At 33.9% G+C, this 6,000-nt stretch overlaps 1 protein-coding gene across 2 annotated transcripts in view; it reads left to right on the top strand.

Annotated features, from left to right (window-relative positions):
• The first annotated feature begins 589 nt into the window (after nucleotides 1–589).
• Nucleotides 590–6,000, top strand: part of RBM23 (RNA binding motif protein 23) — a 28,665-nt gene continuing 23,254 nt past the window's right edge. For both annotated transcript variants that reach the window (XM_033084381.1, XM_033084382.1), the window contains exons 1-2: nucleotides 590–663; nucleotides 1,960–2,016. The gene's annotated coding sequence lies outside the window, so the exon portion shown is untranslated. The remainder of the gene's footprint in view (nucleotides 664–1,959; nucleotides 2,017–6,000) is intronic.

Genomic DNA, 6,000 nt, shown 5'->3' with positions numbered 1-6,000 from the left:
TTTATCCCAGCTTAGCCGTGACCGTGACCGCGATCGGCGCCGCTGCGATTTGGGGATTTTTTTGGGATTTTTTGGGTTTAAAATTTCAGGATTTTGTGTCAGAATTTTTGGATTTTGGCTCTGAATTTTGGGATTTTTTTTGTATTTCGTGTCAGAATTTTTTGGATTTTAGCTCAGAATTTTGTATTTTAATTCAGAATTTTGGATCTTTTTCATTTCCAGCCGTAGCCGTGACCGTGAGCGCGATCGGCGCCGCTGCAGCCGCGATTTGGGGATTTTTTGGGGGATTTTTTGGGTCAGAATTTCAGGATTTTGGCTCAGAATTTTGTGATTTTTGCTCAGAGTTTCAGGATATTTTATTATTTTTATTCCAGCCGTAGCCGTGACCGTGACCGCGATTTGGGGATTTTTGGGTTAAAATTTCGGGATTTTGGCTCAGAATTTTGGGATTTTTGTGTCAGAATTTCAGGATTTTGGTCAGAATTTTTGTATTTTAATTCAGAATTTTTTATATTTTTCATCCCCAGCCGTAGCCGTGACCGGGACCGACGGTCGGCGCCGCCCGCAGCCGCAGCCGCGAGCGCCGGAGCCGCCACCGAGCCGGAGCCGCGAGAGGAGGAGGAGCCGCAGCCGGGAGAGGCGGAGCCGCGACGACAGGAGCAGGTGGGGGAAATAAACACAAAAAAAAAATTTGGGGATTTAAAAACAGAAATTTGGGGGTTAAAAACAAAGATTTGGGGGTTAAAAATAAAAATTTGGGGATTAAAAGTGAAAATTTACGGATTAAAAATGAAAATTTGGGGGTTAAAAAAAAAATTTGGGATTGAAACGTTGAAATTTGGGGGTTGAAAATGAAGTTTTGACATTAAAAACGAAATTTTTGGGATTGAAAACGAAAATTTGGGGTTAAAACAATTTGGGGTGTAAAATCAAAAATTTTGGGGATTAGAAATGAAAATTTGGCATTAAAAACAGAAATTTCGGGTTTAAAAATGAAATTTTGGGGTTAAAATGAAATTTGGGGATTAAAAATGGAAAATTTGGGGATTAAAAAACAAAAAATTTGGGTATTAAAGAATGAAAATTTGGGGATTGGAAGTGAAAATTTGGGGATTGAAAATGAGATTTTGGGGATTGAAAATGAAATTTTGGGGGTTAAAAATAAAAGTTGGGGGATTAAAAAGAAGAATTTGGGGATTGAAAAAAAAATTTGGGGATTAAAGAATGAAAATTTGGGGTTAAAAATGAAAATTTGGGGTCAAAAATGAAATTTTGGGGATTGAAAATGAAATTTTGGGGATTAAAAAATAAAAACTTGGGGATTAAAAATGAAAAGTGGGGATTAAAAATAAAAATTCAGGGATTGAAAATGAAATTTTGGGGATTGAAAATGAGATTTTGGGGTTAAAAATGAAATTTTTGGGATTAAGAATGAAGTTTTGGGGATTGAAAATGAAATTTTGGGGATTAAAAATGAAATTTTGGGGATTAAAAATGAAAATTTGGGGATTAAAAATAAAATTTTAGGGATTAAAAGTGAAATTTGGGGATTAAAAATGAAATTTTGGGGATTGAAAATGAAACTTTGGGGATTAAAACCAAAAATTTGGGGATGAAAAAGAAAAATTGGGAATTGAAAATAAAATTCTTTCATTTCAGCCCAAAAATTTGGATTTTTCCTCCCAATTTTTTCCAAAATTTCTGAATTTTGCCCCGAAATTTCTGCATCTTTATCAAAACCCCCAGAATTTACTTTAAAATTTTTACAAAATTTAAAAAAAAAATTCAAAAAAATTTGATTTTTTGATCTGAAACTCCAAAAAAATTTCCCAAAATTCTCAAATTTCACCCCAAAATCACCAAAATTTTACCCAAAATTTTCCCAAAATTTGTGATTTTCAAACTAAAATTTTTGGATTTTCCCAAAATTTTGAATTTTTCCCCGATTTTGTTCCCCAGGCGCCGCTTTGGGCACAGCAAGAGCCCCAACCTGCACAGGGAGAAGAGCCCGGGACGGTGAGGGGGGAAATTTGGGGTGAAAAACTCAAAAATTGGGAAAAAATCCAAATTATTGGGGGGAGAAATGGAAATTTGGGAAAAAAAAAAGAAATTTTTGGGTGAAAAAATGGGAAAAATGGGGTGAAAATTGAAATTTTTGGGGTAAAAATTGAATTTTTTTGGTTAAAAATTGCATTTTTTTGGTTAAAAATTGGATTTTTGGGTGAAAAAATGAGATTTTTGGGGGTAAGAATTGAGGATTTTGGAAAAAAAAAAATTTTTGGGTGGTAAATTAAAATTTTTGGGGTGAAAATGGAGATTTTTGGGGTAAAAGTGTGGATTTTTGGGGAAAAAATTGTAATTTTTGGGTTAAAAATAGGAAATTTTGGGTTGGAAATGAGGCAAAAAATGGCAGAATTGGAAAAAAATGAAATTTTGAGAAGAAAAAATTGAGATTTTGGGAAAAAATCGGGGAATTTTGCATTTAGAAATGGGAATTTTGGGAAAAAAATTGGATTTTTAGGTTAAAAATCAGGTTTTTAGGGGAAAAATGGAAATTCATGGGTGGGAAATGGGGGAAAAAATGGGGAAATTGGGAAAAAATCAAAATTATTGGGGGGAAAAATGGGGATTTTGGGGAAAAAAATGGAATTTTTGGGGTAAAAATTGGATTTTTTTTGGTTAAAAATACTGAGATTTTTGGGTTGAAAATGAAGATTTTGGGGAAAATTTGAAGTTTTTGGGTGAAGAAATGGGGATTTTGGGAATAAAAATGAATTTTTTGGGTTAGAAAATAGGGATTTTTAAATTTAAAAATGGAATTTTTGGGGTAAGTTTGGGGATTTTTGGGGAGAAAAATGAAATTTTGGGGGTGAAAAAATGGGGATTTTTGGGGTGAAAATGGGAAATTTGGGGGGAAAAATGGGGATTTTAGAGGAAAAAAATTGGATTTCTTTTGGAGCCGTTTTGGGTCAATTTTTGTGAATTTTGAGTCATTTTTTGTCAATTTTGGGTCTATTTTAGGTCAATTTTGGTTCAATTATTGGGTCAATTTTGGGTCAATTTTTGTGAATTTCAGGTCAATATTTGGGTCAGTTTTGGGTCAATTTTGCAGATTTTTGGTCGTGTCTGGGTGGGATTTTTCTGGGAATTCTTTCCCAGATGTTCCAGATGTTGTTTTTTCCCCCCAGTGTTTTTTTGGGTAATTCAGAATAATTTTTGTTCTATTTTGGGTGAATTTTTGTCAATTTTGGATCAATTTTTGTTCTATTTTGGGTCAATTTTTCCGAATTTTGGGTCATTTTTGAGTCAATTTTTTTGTCAATTTCTGTGGATTTTGGGTCAATTTTGGGTCATTTTTTGTAGATCTGGGGTCAATTTTGGGTCAATTTCTGGGTCAATTTCTGGGTCAACTTTTATCAATTTTGTGTCAACTTCTGTGTCACTTTTTATTAATTTTGGATCAATTTTGTGTCAATTTTTGTCAATTTTTGTGACAATTTTTGTCAATTTTGGGTCAATTTTGAGTCAACTTTTTGGTCCATTTTTGTGGATTTGAGGTCAATTTTCGGTTGTTTTTTGTGGAATCTGGGTCAATTTTTGGTCAATTTTGTGTCGATTTTTGTAGATTTTGGGTCAATTTTGGGTCAATTTTTTGGTCAATTGTTGTGGACTTTAGGTCAATTTTGGGTCGATTTTGTGTCAATTTTTGAGGATTTTAGGTCAATTTGTGTCGATTTTTGGGTCAATTTTTGGGTCAATTTTGAGTCAATTTTTTGGTCAATTTTTGTGGATTTTAGGTAGTTTTGGGTCCATTCTGGGTCAATTTTTGGGTCAATGTTGGGTCAGTTTTTCTAGATTTCAGACCTATTTTGGGTGAATATTTGGGGTATATTTGGGTCAGTTCTTGTGGATTTTTGGGTCAATTTTGGGTCAATTTTCAGGTCAATTTTTGTGAATTTCGGGTCAATTCTGGGTCAATTTTTGGGTCAATTTTGGTCAATTTTTGTAGATTTTGTGTCAATTTTGTGTCAATTTTATTGATCAAATTTGTGATTTTTGGTTCGATTTTGGTGAATTTTGGGGTCAATTTTTGTGAATTTCGGGTCAATTTTGCGTCAATTTTGAGTCAATTTTTTTGTCAGTTTCTGTGGATTTTGGGTCAATTTTTGTAGATCTGGGGTCAATTCTGGGTCAAATTTCAGGTGAATTTTTGTGGATTTCAGCTCAATTTTGCATCAATTTTTGGGTCAATTTTGTCAATTTGGGGTCAATTTCAGGTCCATTTTTGGTCATTTTTTGGGTCGATTTTCGTCGTTTTTGGGTCGATTTTGGTCACTTTTGGTCCTTTTTGGGTGGGATTTTTTTGGGAATTCTTTCCCAGCTGTTCCCAGATGTTCCAGATGTTTCTCACTTTATTTCTAGTATTTTTTGGTCATTTTGAGCCATTTTGGGTCCATTTGTGTCAATTTTGGGTCAATTTTGGGTCAATTTCTGGGTCAGTTTTGTAAATTTTGGGTCAATTTTGTGTCAATTTTTGTCAATTTTGGGTCAATTTTGTGTCAATTTTTGTCAATTTTGTGTCAATTTCTGGGTCAAGTTTGGGTCAATTTCTGGGTCAATTTTTGTAAATTTTGGGTCAATTTCGAGTCAACTTTTAGTTAATTTTTGTGGATTTCAGGTCAATTTTGGGTCAATTTGGGTCGATTTTGGGTCGATTTTTGTGGATTTTGGGTCGATTTTGTGTCAATTTTTTGATCAAATTTGTGATTTTGGTTCGATTTTGGGTGAATTTTGGGTCAATTTTGCATCAATTTTGGAGTCAATTCTTGGGTCAATTTTGAGTCAATTTTTTGGTTAATTTTTGTGAATTTTAGGTCAATTTCAGGTCGATTTTGGGTCGATTTTTGTAGATTTTAGGTCGATTTTGTGTCAATTTTTGGTCAGGTTTATGATTTTTGGTTCGATTTTGGGTGAATTTTGGGTCATTTTTGGGTCAATTTTTGTAGATCTTGGGTCAATTTTGGGTCAGTTTTGGGTCAATTTTTGTGAATTTCAGGTCAATTTTGCGTCAATTTTGAGTCAATTTTTTTGTCAATTTCTGTGGATTTTGGGTCAATTCTGGGTCAATTTTTGGGTCAATTTTGGGTCAATTTTTGTGAATTTCGGGTCATTCTGGGTTGATTTTTGTGGATTTTGGCTCCGTTTTTTGTCATTTTTGGGTCGATTTTGGTCATTTTTGCTCCTTTTTGGTTGGGATTTTTTTGTGGATTTTCCCCCAGCTGTTCCCCAGCTGTTCCCCAGATGTTCCCCAGGTGTTCCAGATGTTTCTTTTTTCCCAGTGTTTTTTTGGGGTAATTCAGAGCCGTTTTTGGGTCGATTTCAGGTCGATTTTGGGTCATTTTTGAGTCAGTTTTTGGTCATTTTTGCTCCTTTTTGGGTGGGGATTTTTTAGGAATTCTTTCCAGCTGTTCCCAGATGTTCCCAGCTGTTCCAGCTATTCCAGATGTTTCTATCTTTATATGTACTATTTTTTGTGTCATTTTGAGCCTTTTGGGTCCATTTTGGGTGAATTTTTGTGAATTTTGGGTCAATTTTTGTGTCAATTTTTGTCAATTTTGGGTCAATTTTGTGTAAATTTTTTGGTTAATTTTTGTGGATTTCAGGTCAATTTTAGGTCAATTTTGGGTCGATTTTGGGTCAATTTTTGCAGATTTTGGGTCAATTTTTGGGTTAATATTTTTGCAGATTTTGGGTCAATTTTGTGTCAATTTTTTGGTCCAAATTTGTGATTCTTGGTTCGATTTTGGGTGAATTTTAGGTCAATTTTGGGTCAATTTTGGGTCAATTTTGGGCCAATTTTTGTGAATTTCAGGTCAATTTTGGGTTGATTTTGTGTCAATTTTTTTATCAATTTCTGTGGATTTTGAGTCAATTTTTGTAGATCTTGGGTCAATTTTGGGTCAAATTTCAGGTCAATTTTTGTGAATTTCAGGTCATTTT

This window comes from Catharus ustulatus, chromosome 38 (genome assembly GCF_009819885.2).
Source record: "Catharus ustulatus isolate bCatUst1 chromosome 38, bCatUst1.pri.v2, whole genome shotgun sequence".
Taxonomy (NCBI): domain Eukaryota; kingdom Metazoa; phylum Chordata; class Aves; order Passeriformes; family Turdidae; genus Catharus; species Catharus ustulatus.
The sequence above is the reverse complement of the archived record's forward strand: the minus strand, read 5'-3'. Positions and strand labels throughout refer to the sequence as shown.